General features: G+C 40.3%; 1 protein-coding gene across 4 annotated transcripts in view; it reads left to right on the top strand.

Annotated features, from left to right (window-relative positions):
- LOC5579032 (syndecan) overlaps positions 1-14,701 on the top strand; it is a 180,835-nt gene that overhangs the window by 72,990 nt on the left and 93,144 nt on the right. Inside the window, exon 1 of one of the 4 annotated variants that reach the window (XM_021840280.1) lies at positions 8,892-9,375. The exons of 2 other annotated variants lie outside the window; for them this stretch is intronic. The gene's annotated coding sequence lies outside the window, so the exon portion shown is untranslated. Of the gene's footprint in view, positions 1-8,891; positions 9,376-14,701 lie in introns of those variants that run through there. One more of the 4 variants, XM_021840281.1, reaches the window with a different exon arrangement.

Here is a 14,701-nt window from a genome sequence, read left to right as displayed (position 1 = left end):
ATTTTAAGAAGATTGATTTTTGTCATCTGGAAAAATTTCCTTAAACACCGATATTCCAGCTTATGACGATCTTGGGATAGATATATTCTTAAAAATTACGACAGTGAAACTAAACAAACAAAATTTGAACCTAATTGATCCCTATCAGATATATTTAAGCTTCCTAAAATATTTGCCGAAAACGCTAACCTTCTAACTTACCCTTTTATTGATATATAGAAGTTCTCTGAAAATGTCATTAGTGACATCTAGAGAACAATATTTGGACTTGTTTTATATTTATCAGACAGATATCAGGGCTCTGAAAAAATTGGTAATATATTTTCTATTCTGGATCTTATGATACATAAGAATGTAGAGATTTGTTGCTAACACCATCCAGTGGATGAACATTTGTTCATTTTTCACCTCACATGGCCCTTGATGTATTGAAAAGCTTTGTCGAAGACACCAACCTTCTGGAATATAAGTCTCATGACACGGAAAAACTTGAACCACCTAGCGTCAGAGTTGCTTGCTGTCACTATCAACGCTTGGAATTTGCTGATTTGTACAGGCTGACTGCGATACAAATCAGATCAATCTACATCATATCAACATCACGCTGTCTACTCCATCACAAGTGCATTGATGGCGATAGACTATGGATATCACTGATGGGTTAAGTTTAGTCTTAAATTAAGCAGTTAAAATGACCATTTATCAGTACGATATTTTTGACAGTGTTGCAGATAGGTTGAACCTATTTGTTGGTCACTGAAAAACAGTAAGAGCATGGATAATTACCACGTGATCACTCATTCCGCAGTGATTATGATCTAGAGTGCGATGTCGCCTCACTGCTGTTGGTTGTTAAATCAAAGTGATATTGATAGCTCGCAAGTGATAGTAATAGTTTTAGACCATCAGCCATCGGCTGATATGAATGATGTTAAGCAACTCTGCCTAGCGTTACATTTCTCACCGCTCTTGATCTTCATGATAGCTTTATCTGCTTGATAATTATTGAAAAACTTTGCCGAAGACTAGCTTATCAGGATCTTGGGATACAAAAGATTATTTATTACTAGCTCCATCTAACCAATGAATTTCCAACCAGTTTTAAAGACACGGACACGTTAATATTTCCAGTGGGCATTTCGCCTTTTGAAGGAAGCAATACACTAGACAACAGACTAGCATGCAACGTCCAGTAGCACAGCCGGACAACATTCCTGACGAAAAGTGTTCCTGTCTGAGGCGGGAATCGAATCCACACTCCTTAGCACAATGCGGCTAAATGGCTGGTAACACTAACCGCATGGCTACGAAGCCCCAGTTTGTCACTGCCAGATGGCCCCCTGAACATCTTTTCTCAATATACCGTCCTGCTAGCTGATCGACTCGAGATATTGCCTGTATTATGTTTTTGTCGGCATTGAATGAGTACTAATTGAAGATCAGTGGGGCCTCTCGTAAACTTAATAAACATATTTGTGTCTCAATTAGACTGATTTTAAACTACTTAAACTGACAAACTTGAGCCATTCTTCAACAAGGATTCTGAGTGAAGTTTTGATCAATGAAGTTACTTAGTCAATTATAGATGTCTTCTATACGAAACTGGCAGGATAACTCAGACAATTTAGAACTCGATCAGACTCATTGTCTAGCTTCGTACCCTTGCATCTTATTATTGCACAAATAAAAACTCTATTCACAAAACCCGACAATGAAGGCGGATATCGTCTCGCCAAATGGCCATAATTTGCTGGCAAACCGGCGACAACCGACATCAAAATCCAATCTTCATAGCTCACATAGACGGCCCCGAACTTCCCGTGCTCCAACTACGAACACAAATAACAACCAACGATACTCACCGAAAGGATAATAAACTTATGCGAATCCACCAGCATAAGTAGCCGAGAATCGAAACGGGGAGGAACGCCCAAAAAGCTCTTGCAATTGATTGCCCGTAATCGATTTATCATTAGGGGGCCATTAGAGAGGGACCCAGGGAGCGCTGCTGGAGCTTCCAGCTAGGATAACGCAAGCGAAAGGATAACGATCCATTTCGAACGTTATCATTTATGCACAGTCATCGTCTTTCCGGAGAATGCGAGAGGGGGGACTTTTTGGCAACTCTGCTGCAGTGGCTTGGGGGATTTGGGGCGAGTAATTTGTCTTCTCTAGTCCAAATTCCATCAGATGATGGTGATGGTTTTTATGTGATGATGCCGTAGTGGCGAGGGGGCAGGATGATGACGATGACGATGACGATTGAGTGCAGTAGGGCTGACGATGTTTATCAGCGATGAAAATCTCTTTGAGGATTTTTCGCCCCAATTCGGTGATATTTGCGGGAGAAGATTCTCTTGTTTTGCCGTTGCTTTGGTTACGATCGGCAGGGGTTGGCAAACTTTTTAAATATTATAATAAGAGTTCGAGCTGTTTTGTGGAATACCTATAAGTAAATGAAAAACCGCATTGAGTACTATACCATTTAATTCCAATAGAGTTTGTATCCTTTGACAGATACGCGTATTTCGACCTCAACTATAAGGCCGTCTTCAGTGTCGTGCACTAGACTCGACTTCGTGTGCAAGATTTACGTTCATGGGACAAAAGGTTGAAAATGGTTTACATCTAGAGCTGCTTGTTGCATCTTCGGCAACTTTTTTTTTTTTTTTTTTTGTTGGGATTTGACCATTAAGGCTCAAGAATCCATCATTCAATCATCAGCAATCATCGAAAACTAAAAACCAGTTTTAACGTTCAAATTTAAAGATATCCTCATGAAAATCTATCATTGAATTACAAATTGTGAGTGCAATGCAATGATAGATTTTCATGAAAATTGCTTCGATTTTGAGCAAAAAAACTGGTTTTGAAAATTTGGAAAACGATGATGGTTATTTTCCTCTTAATTGATCTATTGCGGCAACTTTGTTTGATAGAATATCATCGAAGAACTTGTAAGTGTTTTAGTTCAGAGTAGAGTGTTTTTAGATTTCGTTTGTGATTTGAATCGTCTTCTTTTTCTTCTTGGCATTACGTCCTCACTGGGGCAGAGCCTGCTTCTCAGGTTAGTGTTCTTATGAGCATTTCCACAGTTATTAACTGAGAGCTTTCTTTGCCAAATTTGTCATTTTCGCATTCGTGTATCAAGTGGCAGGTACGATGATACTCTATGCCCAGAGAAGTCAAGGAAAATTCCATTACGAAAACATCCTGGACCGACCGGGAATCGAATCTAGACACCTTCAGCATGGTATTGCTTTGTAGCCGCGGACTCTAACCACTCGGCTATGGAAGGCCCCTAAATTTGAATCGTGAATTTGTGAAAATACAGTACAGGTAGTGTTCGTTGTGCAGTTTTCTACGCCAGTTAGTCCCATGTTAGCCCATAGTAGAACAGTCCACCGTACCATGCTATCATCCACCATCAACATGTAAAAGCTTTCAATACCCACCACCAGAGAGATGGTCGGATGTAGTTTGTAGTCTTCAACGGGCGGCGAGATGATAAGCAAGATGCATAACGGGCACGTCAATTACACGGAGGCTTTACGAATGATCTCGTTCACTGACCAAGGTCGAGAGGACAGTGACCCAAGTACAAAAAGATCACTAATCGAGCCCGATAACCGATGAAGGTTTTATTAAGCTCATATTAACGTGGTACAGAGTGAAATGTGTTATAGAGAGTGACAGAGCGTTCGGTGTCGAATTGGACAACAGGTTATTAGCAAACCACTAAACGGCCGCTTATCTCTAAAACCCAGCTCCACGCTCTGGACAGAACTTTCGGCTGTTGTTTCATGAATTTACGAATATCCAAGGATGCTTCCTAGCATTTGTGCATTTTAGCACTATTTTACCACAATTACACTTAATTTGACAAACATATCTCTATCTACCGATATTGAATACCTTGTCCCTAAAAGTATTCTTTTATTATTGTAGAAGTAGGTTTTTATAAAATCCAACAACGGATGTCTGAAAAATGTCATTAGGATTAACAACTATCAGATCAATCCTTTCAGGGGGAGATCATAAGATAAAAAAAAAACTCCAAGATGTTCACTTCCGTGCTTGAAAAGCTTGACCGGGATCTCGTCCTTCCAAAATGTGTGACAGCTCTTCTGCTCTCTGATAGCGTTTCCACCGTCTCCTTTGGTAGGTGGATCCACAGTTTGATCGTCATCATTAATGTTCATCCTGTTTCTCGCTACATTTCCATTTTCACAGTTCAATAATTTCTGAAAGTGCTCCTACAATCTAGCAGCCACCGCCGTTATATCGGTCAGCAAGTTTCCTTTCTGAACATTGCACATAGCGGACACTGGCGTGCCATTGACCGTGGCATGAAATCTCCGCATATTATTCCGGTTCATGGTATTTTAAACTTCAACTACCACACTTTTGAATTTGCTTTTCTTCGGCTCTTGCTGCCATGTACCGCTCTATGTTCTTCACGTCTGTCACTTTTTGGCACTCTTCATCGAACCAGTCGTTTCGTCTTCGTCGTTCCACATGCTGTTGACATCGCCAGAAACGTTGATTCTTGCCAACTGCTCGTCTAGCTGCTGGCGGTACTGTGCAGCTACCACATCAATCTACAAGCGTTGTATATTGAAGCGCAGCGTTCTGTTTGTTCTGGAACTCGTGACGCTGGATAACCGCGCCAGAATTTTAGCTACAACGAGATAATGATCCGAGTTGATATTAGGGCCTTGGAAGGTCCTGACATCCACATCTGAGAAATGTCGCCCATCAACCAGCACGTGGTCTATTTGGAAGGGCATCGCCAATCGGGTGTCGCCAGGTGTGTTTACGGATATTCTTTCGTGCGAAGTAGGTACTGCTGATTGCCATCCCTCTAGCAGCAGCGAAGGTTACTAGCCGCAGGCCATTATCATTGGTAACGAAATGAAGGCTTTCCGTTCCAATGACGGGTCGGAAGAAATCTTCTTTCCCGATCTGCGCATTTGCGTCGCCGATGACTATCTTGACGTCTTGTTTTTGGCACTCTCTGTAGGCCTTATCCAGGCTCTCTTAGAACTCATCCTTCATGTCATCGAGCTTATCGTTCGTTGGCGCATAAATGCTGATCAGGCTGCAGTTGAAGAACTTGCCCTTCATTCGCAACACACAGATTCGGTCTCTTACCGGTTTCCACCGAATAATTCGCTTCATCTGCTTTCCAATCACTATAAAGCCAACTCCACGTTCTGCTCTGTCGCCACCGCGTAGTAGATGTGGTACTTGAATGAAGTTTTGGCGATGGGTTCCACCGCTCGTAATTCACGTGCTCCGGTTTTAGGCGATCGCATTTCCTGGACAGCTGCCACGTTCACGCCGACATTCCGCATTTCACGAGCCAGGAGCTCAAAACATTTGGATTCATTTAAAGTTCTCACGTTCCAAGATTCGTTGTCGTTCCCAGTCGTAGTCCTCGTTACAGGGTCTGCTGCCGTAAAATCAATCCACTTGCTCTACTTTTGCCTATCTTGGTTGGTGAAGAGTCTTCGATAGGCCATCTAACTAGGGCTGCGCTACCTACATCGTGCCAGAGGGGCTGTTTCCTCGGTGTTGATATGATTGTTCGTTTGTTATTTACATGATGATCACGGTCATAGCCACCACAACCAGGCTTTATTTTGCTCATCTTGATCTTATAGATGAAGCGACCTCGTACGCACACAACAATTGTGAGACAGCATTGGATGTTGGTTGAATAATCCGTAGCTGAGAGAGTGGAGAGAAATGTTGGCTCTAGCCAAACGCACATCTTCCATTTGACAGCTCTAGCTTACTGCGAAGCTCTGCAAACACATCATCATTGCTTTTGGGATGAACTGAGGTTGGTTTCTCAGTCAACACAAGAGCATGATTTCGCTTTCCTCTTTGCCCTTTTGGGTAAAGAGCTACAAAGAGACAACGAAGAGCTGTACTGGAAATCCTCTTCCCCAAACTAAGAAATGGGAAAAAATCCTCCTCCCCCTAACTGAGAAAGGGAGGAAGTAATCTCTTCCTCTTTTAAGCACTGAGGTTGTCAAAACAAACTCTTTACCACTGTGGGAATGCAAATAAGCAAAGGTAAACGTGTAAACTCTTCATCCCGCAGATCAAGTACGCTCAGTTTGTGTGTGGGTAAAATCGTTTCTCTTTGTAGTTGATCATTAAAAGGGGGAGAAAGAGGATAAGTCAAGAGCAAGGAAGAAGCCTGACCACAACCATTCATCTTTATCAGGGCTGTGGTCCTGTAGCTTCTTCTTCTTCTTCTTCTTCTTCTTCTTCTTCTTCTTCTTCTTCTTCTTCTTCTTGGCATTAACGTCCTCACTGGGACAGTGCCTGCTTCTCAGCTTAGTGTTCTTATGAGCACTCCCACTTTTTTTAACTGAGAGCTTTCTTTGCCAAATTTACCATTTTTGCATTAGTATATCGTGTGGCAAGTACGATGATACACTATGCCCAGGGAAGTCAAGGAAGTTTCCATTACGAAAAGATCCTGGACCAACCGGGATTCGAACCCAGACACCTTCAGCATGGCTTTGCTTCGTAGCCGCGGACTCTGATCACTCGGCTAAGGAAGCCCCCCTGTAGCTATGGTTCTCAATAGTTTCAAATTCTTTCGGACATACTACTATGGTGGACCGTCATGTTCTAGAATTCCTCGTTTTCATCAATAAATTTTCCAAAGTTAGGTATCCACTGACCATTGCCTCTAAAACTTGCAGAATATTTGAATATTTTGTGAAACTTGCAAATGGGCTTCTGCGAAGTCAAATAACGACTGTTGAAATAATCATTTACAAATTTTGTCATAAATTCTTCAAAATAAAATCTTGTAAATTGTTCGTGAAGGATCTTCTCAGAGACCTTTCAAGAATCATGAAAATAGATAGCAGTTGAATATCTTCATCATACTGATAGATTCGAGAAGATTTCGCCAGTGGTTTGAGTGGAAACAGCGAACGATTTCAAATTTCATCAAACCCGTCAATAGTGCGTCAATAAACTTCCAAGATGTTTGTAGAGTATCTCACCAAGAAACTGACAACATCAGCCAATGATAAGACCGAAACATAGCCAGACATTTCTTACTTATGTTTCGAGGCTTCAGGAACAATAATAGTTTGTAACCGTTCAAAATCCACGAGGTTTGTGAAAACTCGGTGGCTTAAGCGCCACTCCCGATAATCGAGAGACCACTCAGGGGACTTAAACTTTCTTCTCACCTTGAGGAACCTTCTATCTTCACGCCAAAAGTTAACCTTCAACCTTTGCCCCAAGACCTTAAACTCGTTCCACCCGATCTGAACCTAAATGGAGGCTGAAAATCTGAAAGGCCACCCTACCAGAAAACGAAAAGCAAAACGTACGTTAAAGGGTGAATTCTCTCGGAATCGCCCAGAACGGAAAAATCAATTGGCTTTCAGAACTTCAACTACTCTTTATTTACGGAAACTCATTCGGGTTGGATCTATTTATTGACGGTATCGGGTAGTTAGGGGAACAATCATGGCCATGAAAAAGGTTTCCACGTACCTGCGCAGGATTTTTAGTGACGAAGTCTCGATGACATAGTCCGACGTATCCGGCGACTGCCGGCGAAGGATGGTCATCGCTTTTGATCGCTCCTCGGAGTAATGGCAGGGATGTAGCTTGTCCGCTGACGCTGCTGTGATGGCGGCAGCGTTGAATGGATTGAGCTTGAGGAGTATGGCCGAATTATCGTTGCGGAGGAAGTGGAAGCTGGACGGAAGGCTTCCGATTTGATCTTCCTCGAGAGCTGCAACGACGGCTTGTCGTGCTTCCCGGGTTTGACCGCCTCTTCAGAGTCGAGGCCAACGTACCGTCGCACGGCTTTGCCTTGGGGACTCTGACCACATGCGATGCAATTAAACGCCTTACCTTCAGATTTGGTCCGATCCGTACGACGATTGGATACGTACGGGAATCGCGCTCTCGGACTTCGTCCACCAGTGTTGTAGCGTAAGGCGAACTTACAACGGTTTTTAGCGACCTTCGGAGAACTTTGTTCGATTGATGGACGAATTTCACCTACATTTAGCTATCTTTAAAGGTGGGCCTACGCGGATCTCGAGCTCGAATACTGTCTGATGGTGGCGCCGGAGAAGCCACGGGTGAACCTCAAAATGATTCCACTTGTCGCAAATCTCAAACCAATATAAAAAGCGCCCAAGTGTTTGAAAAGTCCAATATCGATACATATTCTTAAACTAGAAGAGTTTTTTGAGAGCTTGTGAAAAAATGGTGCAAAAATATTGATAAACAAAAAGGATATCGCGATTTGAATATTTTTTTAGCGGTAAAAAATCAAGCTGCCGGTAGAGGGGTTAATCCAAAGCTGACAAAGGAGGTTAAATATTTCTTTCATTTATTCATCAATAATAAAAAACGATACTAATTGTGGACCTCCTGAGTAGGCAGAAAGGCAGGAAAGCGATATTTGATGAGAGCTGATTCAGAAAGAATTTGGAAAAATTTTGGCAGACAAAAACAAACTTGAAAGACAAACGAATTTTCGCCGATCAACGTATTCTAAATCGTTTCCACTTTCCAACTTATGGTTGATATTTGGGAACCTCTGCAGAATCATAGCATTGGGAGGATATCCATCCCCATTTGTTTGTAGTGGAGCGAAGAGCGAATCGTCACTAGAGGAGAGCTCGCGAATCCTGAGCATCCTATCAGAACGACTCGCACCACCCAAACGCACATCAGATGGGGGCTGAGATGAATCTCACTCGAGAGCAGCGTTCTCTTGCGCGAGTCGAACCGTTGTCGGAGGCACGGATGGGATGACGACGAGGACGACCGATATGGTGTGTGTCCTCGAGACCCCGCTGGGAAAGGGAAACTGCTGCAGTGCATTTGGTCCTGGTCGTCAGAGTTTCACATTCCGTCACGGCGAAAGGACGACAAAAGACGAACACGAGGGACTCCCTGGTGCTATATCATCTAGTTCTGGTTTCCTTGTTTTTTTTTCTGTACATTGTTGAATCTTGCTAGGCAAATTTTGTAGAACAGTTTTTGGTGTGAGTGTGCGTGTGCGACTGAAGCAGAAGGAAGCGGATACAAATTGTCAATTTGCAGAACTCTCCAACGAAGGAATTGTACGGATTTATAATAGAAGAAACTTTAGTGCGAACGAGAATCGAAGAAAACTTACAAACGAAAATAACCTGGAAAACTTCTGGAATTGTTGAAAAGGACATAAAAAAGGCCCTTGTTGTTACTTTTCTCGCGTGCCATAGTTACGTCGTTCGGGTTGTTTGGTGTGGAGCAGCCGTCTAGTAGGCGTGTGTATTTTTATGTAGTGGATTAGCCGAAATCGAAGCAGGCGTTGGACGTTTCGAAGAGGTGTGTACTTCGCCCATTCGGTTAGTAGGGTATTTCGCTTCGTCGAATTGACGTTTGGGTTCTCTCCCTCAGTGGTGAAGGGCGAAACGCAGCCTTCTATGCCCCGTGTGCGTGCGTGTTATGCAATTTTGAATTCAAGCGAAAAAATCAATAATATCGGAAAACCGGAAGATGCCTCGCTCTTACTCGCAACCGAGAAACCAGTAAGGCTGACACGCTAAGCCGAGAATGCCAGGGCGCTAATTGGTGGGGTTGGGGTGGGCTTTGCTAGTTCATATTGCACATCTAGCAGATCCAGCATCATCAGAGTTCGGGATGCTGTTGTTGTTCTTACGGGCTGAATAAGGGGAGTTAGTGAGGCAAACGGGGGGTGCGGCAGTAGTTTGAGTAAATACTCCGGCAGGCACATCCAGGGATGAATTGATGACGTTAGCAAGTTTGAAGCAGGCTGACGTGAAGTGAGCTGCAATGCTATATAGTTGGGTGCGGTTGGAAAATGTTTTCGTTTATGGATATGTTTTTCACTCAAGTTATGAGTGGAACATTGTTCATTTCCCAGAAATTCAACTTGCAGCCTGGAAGAATAATCCAGAAATGTTCCAAGAAATATTTTCTTGAATATTACGATGATTCATCACTCTTTACTAGAAATTATGAATAGAAACACAGTCAACTCTTCATAACTTGATATTCTGTATCTCGATATCGAGTATGATAATCAAAATAGTTGGAGTAGTCAGTTGAAGGTCCCTTAGACCGCAATAGCACTTGTTTTGTGTTTTATAACTCGATACCTCCCTAACTAGATGGTCCTTTCAATATCGAGATATGGAGAGTTGACTGTAGTTAATTTCTATTGCTTCGGTAATTTTGCAAATTATTTGTTGTAATTTCCAAAGATTTTAAAAAGAAATGCATTGATGTGTAGGAAAAATTTGAAAAACTATATTCAACTGAAGCTGTTCCAAGAATAATTCGTGTTTCTTTGGTTGTAATCAAATGGCATCAGGTGAGGTGGCGTTTCTTATAGATATTTGTCCTGAGATTCTTACAGGAATTTCTTCACACATTGCCCGATAGAATCTCTTAGAAATTGTTACTAAAAGTACTTCGTATTTCTGTAGCGAGTCTTTAGTTCATTTCTTGAGAATACTTCCAAAAGTTGATTGAAGATTTTCTATGAATTTTTTAGCAATTTCTCAAGAAAGTCCTCCAAGAACCTATTTACATATATTACTATATACAGCCAGCGTAGCGTCACACCGTTGCCAGGCCTATTGTAGAACTCCATCTTCGTCGGTCTGCCAGACAGTAAAGTGTGGCAAAAGCATCTTTTTGAAATTTTTAGTTCTTTTAATTGAACGAATGTTATAAATGATATTCAAATTCTATCTTGTTCAAATACTATTCAAGTTAAAGATTTTCACTTAGAAAATTAGAGAACTATTTGAGAATTATCGAAATTATGGCTAATTGTTGATATTTTGGCTTGAAAATTTTTATTTGCGATCTAACTACATCGCACCGAAAAAAAATCAAATTAAAACACATTCTACTTTTTATGTCAGGGTGAAGTCAGCCGTTCCGAAAAGATGCTTTGAGGTAGTATTAATTTTTATAAATCGTTTTAGCCCATAATATAAGGGAAAAGTTTGAAAACATGTAAACATTTTAAGTAAAATATGTTTGATTACGTAGAAAAAGCCATCCAAATTTCAAGTTTTACCATTGCAAGAAATTTTGTTTTTGGGCATTTTAAAATTAATCCAATTTTGAGCAAATTTCGGTTCAAAAATTAGTGAATACTTCTATATAAACCCATGGTTGGTTTCCCATATTCAAATATTTTGTGGTTCTGTAAGTGAACTTTTGCCCCACACTAGTTTTTATCTATTGCCTGCCTCACTGGTGGGAAAAAAATCGATTATAACAAATAATGTTTAAGCTGCTATAACTTAAAATATTTAAATATTTTAACATTAGTTTATCTAGCTAAACTGTAGGCGACAGATCAAAATTCTGTGGTTGTTTTTTATTTCTTTTCATAGTTTGGCAGTTTTATTGCCTCTGAGTAATTCTCGAACCAACCAGACCGCCGACCAGACAACCAAACAATAAGTGCCGATAGCGACCTAGTTTCAGCTAGAATTGCTACTCTTTATTTTGAAATGCTAATCATTCCGCTAAGGTCGAACTCTTGCCCCACCTTACTTTACTTCTCCTATTGCACCGAAGATTTAGCATACCCATGTCCTCTTCTTCTGCGTACAGCCAGCGTATTTATGTCCTTCCACAAAGTCGTAGAACTCTATCTGGTTGTCTGCTGAATTCTATCTTTGTAATATTTTCTTCGGACATTTACACTTAGTTTCAAGATAATAAACGATTCAACATCTTCAAACATATCGATGTCAGACACTTCCTAAGCACCAATTCTAAGAGACCTACCTTTATTTCTACCTGTAACCATGTATATCGTGTTGATAGAATTGATGGTCAGGCTTATAAATGGTACGAAGGCCTCCTGAACTGGTAGAAATCTTTTCAAAAACACAAGAAAAAATCTTCATTAATGTTTTAAATAGAAAACGTACTGGATGTTCATAAGGATTCCTATAGGTATTTTAAGATAGCATATCCAGGAATTCTTACACAACCTATTCTAAAAATGTCGCTAAGCATTCTCTCTCATCTTTATATTCTTTTCCAGGAACTGAACGTGGAATTTGTCTTTATGAGTTGTAGATTTCTTTCGTAAATCACTTCATGATGTTTATTTGTTTTATTCCACGTGAAATTTATTTATTTTTTCTCAAGATACATTTAGCAATTCTTCAAGACAGTTCTTTGGACTCTGTCATACATAACGCCAAGGATTTCTCTAAAAACCCCTTCCAAAAATGCCATTGAGAATTTCGTTTAGTATAATCATAAAGGTTCTGGTTCTTTGTACATTATATTTTAGAAAATCAAGCAGGAATTTTACCTAGAATACCATAAAACAATACTCTATGCTTAGAATTACCAAGAACATCCTTTGGAGATTTTTCCAAGTATCCTCTCCTGAATTCTAGCAGGGATTCCCCCAGTAATGTGCCTTAATAAGTTTATATGTAGATACTTCTTCTTCTCGCTGACATTGCGTCCCAACTAAAACAGAGCCTCCTTTCGGCTAAGTGTTTTTATGAGGACTTCCATAACTTTCCTGAAAGCTTTTCATTGCCAATTGGATATTTTTGCATGTGTACACTGTGTGGGTACTCTATGCCCTAGACAATCGAGAAAAAATCCAACCCAAGATTCTCGACCGGTGTGATTTAAACGAATCTATGACATTTGGTCGAAAGACATTTGGTCGAATGACATTTAGTCGAATGACGTTTGGTCGAACGGACATTTCGTCGAATGGACATTTGGTCGAAAAGGTTTAGTTGCAACAGAAAGCATAGAATATTTCTAGAGTAACATTTTGGCGCGAATCATCTTCTTTCTGGCGTTACATCCCCACTGGGACAGAGCCTGCTTCTCAGCTTAGTGTTCTTATGAGCAATTCCACAGTTATTAACTGAGAGCTTACTATGCCAATGACCATTTTTGCATGTGTACATCATATGGCAGGCACGAAGATACTCTATGCCCTGGGAAGTCGAGAAAATTTCCAACCCGAAAAGATCCTCGACCGGTGGGATTCGAACCCACGACCCTCAGCTTGGCCATGCTGAATCGCTGCGCGTTTACCGCTACGGCTATCGGGCGCGAATACAAGAGTGATTGAATAACCGAAAAAGTATCAGCTATTTTACCAACAATCTCTATGCGATAAGTAACATTTTGTTATCCAATTTGATGGACGCCCTCCCAACATATTGATTAAGCTCTTGGGTTGTTAATGATTCCTGTTGCTTTTTTGTTCAGGCATGTTCTGCGATTCGAGATAAGCTGATCCTAAATGGAAGCAAGCAGACTTTTGTCTCCTCAGTCAACTCGTTTTACTCACCCGATACATAGAATTAGCCCTTTTTCTCATTTTTAATAATACATAGCTTCTACAGCAAACTCTGTTTTTTACCCGAGGTCATCAACACTGCCAGCACAGCCATATTTTTGCTTGAGGAAAGTTATTAAGCTGGAAGTCACAATACTTGGCCATAAGTAGAGTTACCAACACCTAGCATTCACTTCTTCATAAAGGTTTTCCTTAAAGCATTTTTTTACTGGCGTTTTAATCTTGATTTCCGCTTTCAAAAATCTTACCTAAGCTGCAAAACCCGTAATTCAAAGAAAGATCCCGAGCACTCTCTCTGAATTTTTCATCAAATTAACATCAGTTGTTCATTTTAAGAAAGTTGGCATTTCAAAAGAATAATATATAATGAAAACATTATGTTCACATCGTTGGGTGATAAAATAAAAGCTTGTTGAGCAGTCGAAGAATGATGATATCTTCAAAGAATAATAAATTCACTAGAGCTAAATATTTCAGTCAATGTCCAAAAAAGTACTTCTAAAAAGTTTAAGTTCTGTTGAATAATCATCGAAATCCTAGATTTTTGGCATAATGATCAAATGATCTTTCAATATTGTTCGTTTAGTTAAGGAATAGATTCTCGTGCACATCTTTAACGTGGAAAAATAAATACTCACGCGTCAGTTTATATGGCACTTTCATAGAAGCACGCACCTTGCATTCAATGTACAATCCAACATAATGCGTTACATGTGCGTTACATGTGCATTACTTGTTGGTTTTGTTAGCTACGACACCATCCAATATATGGCAAACATGGTGGAAGAATATTTTGGTGTGACAAAATTATTTAGGTGTGAGTCTATTAGAGGGCATAATCCTCAATAAACCATTTAAAAATAAGCTTTCAATCAAATTTTCGTTCAACTAAACGTCATTCGACCAAAATAAATGTTCCAAAGCAATTCGACCAAATGTCCATTCGACCAAATGTCCTTTCGACCAAATGTACTTTCGACCAAATGTACTTTAGACCAAATGTCATTCGACCAAACGTCATTCGACCAAATGTCATTCGACGAAATGTCCTAAAGCCGATTTAAACCTATGACCGTCATTATGATCTTTCCTTGGGACATTTTAAATGCCGCCAGTGAAATTTTTGTTTGATTAAATAACCTTTTACATTGAAATTTTTATTTAAAATAAATCACTTCTTATTATGCTAGCACAGACCCCTTTGTTTAAAATTTTATTTTACTTTTCTAGGAAACATTTGACAAAATGGTAGATTTCTGAAAAATCTCTAAATTTTATTTCTCGAAATCATAGCATTTCGGGTGTTCTCAATATAAATAA

This window comes from Aedes aegypti, chromosome 2, assembly GCF_002204515.2.
Source record: "Aedes aegypti strain LVP_AGWG chromosome 2, AaegL5.0 Primary Assembly, whole genome shotgun sequence".
NCBI lineage: Eukaryota > Metazoa > Arthropoda > Insecta > Diptera > Culicidae > Aedes > Aedes aegypti.
This window is presented reverse-complemented; position numbering and strand designations above follow the sequence as displayed.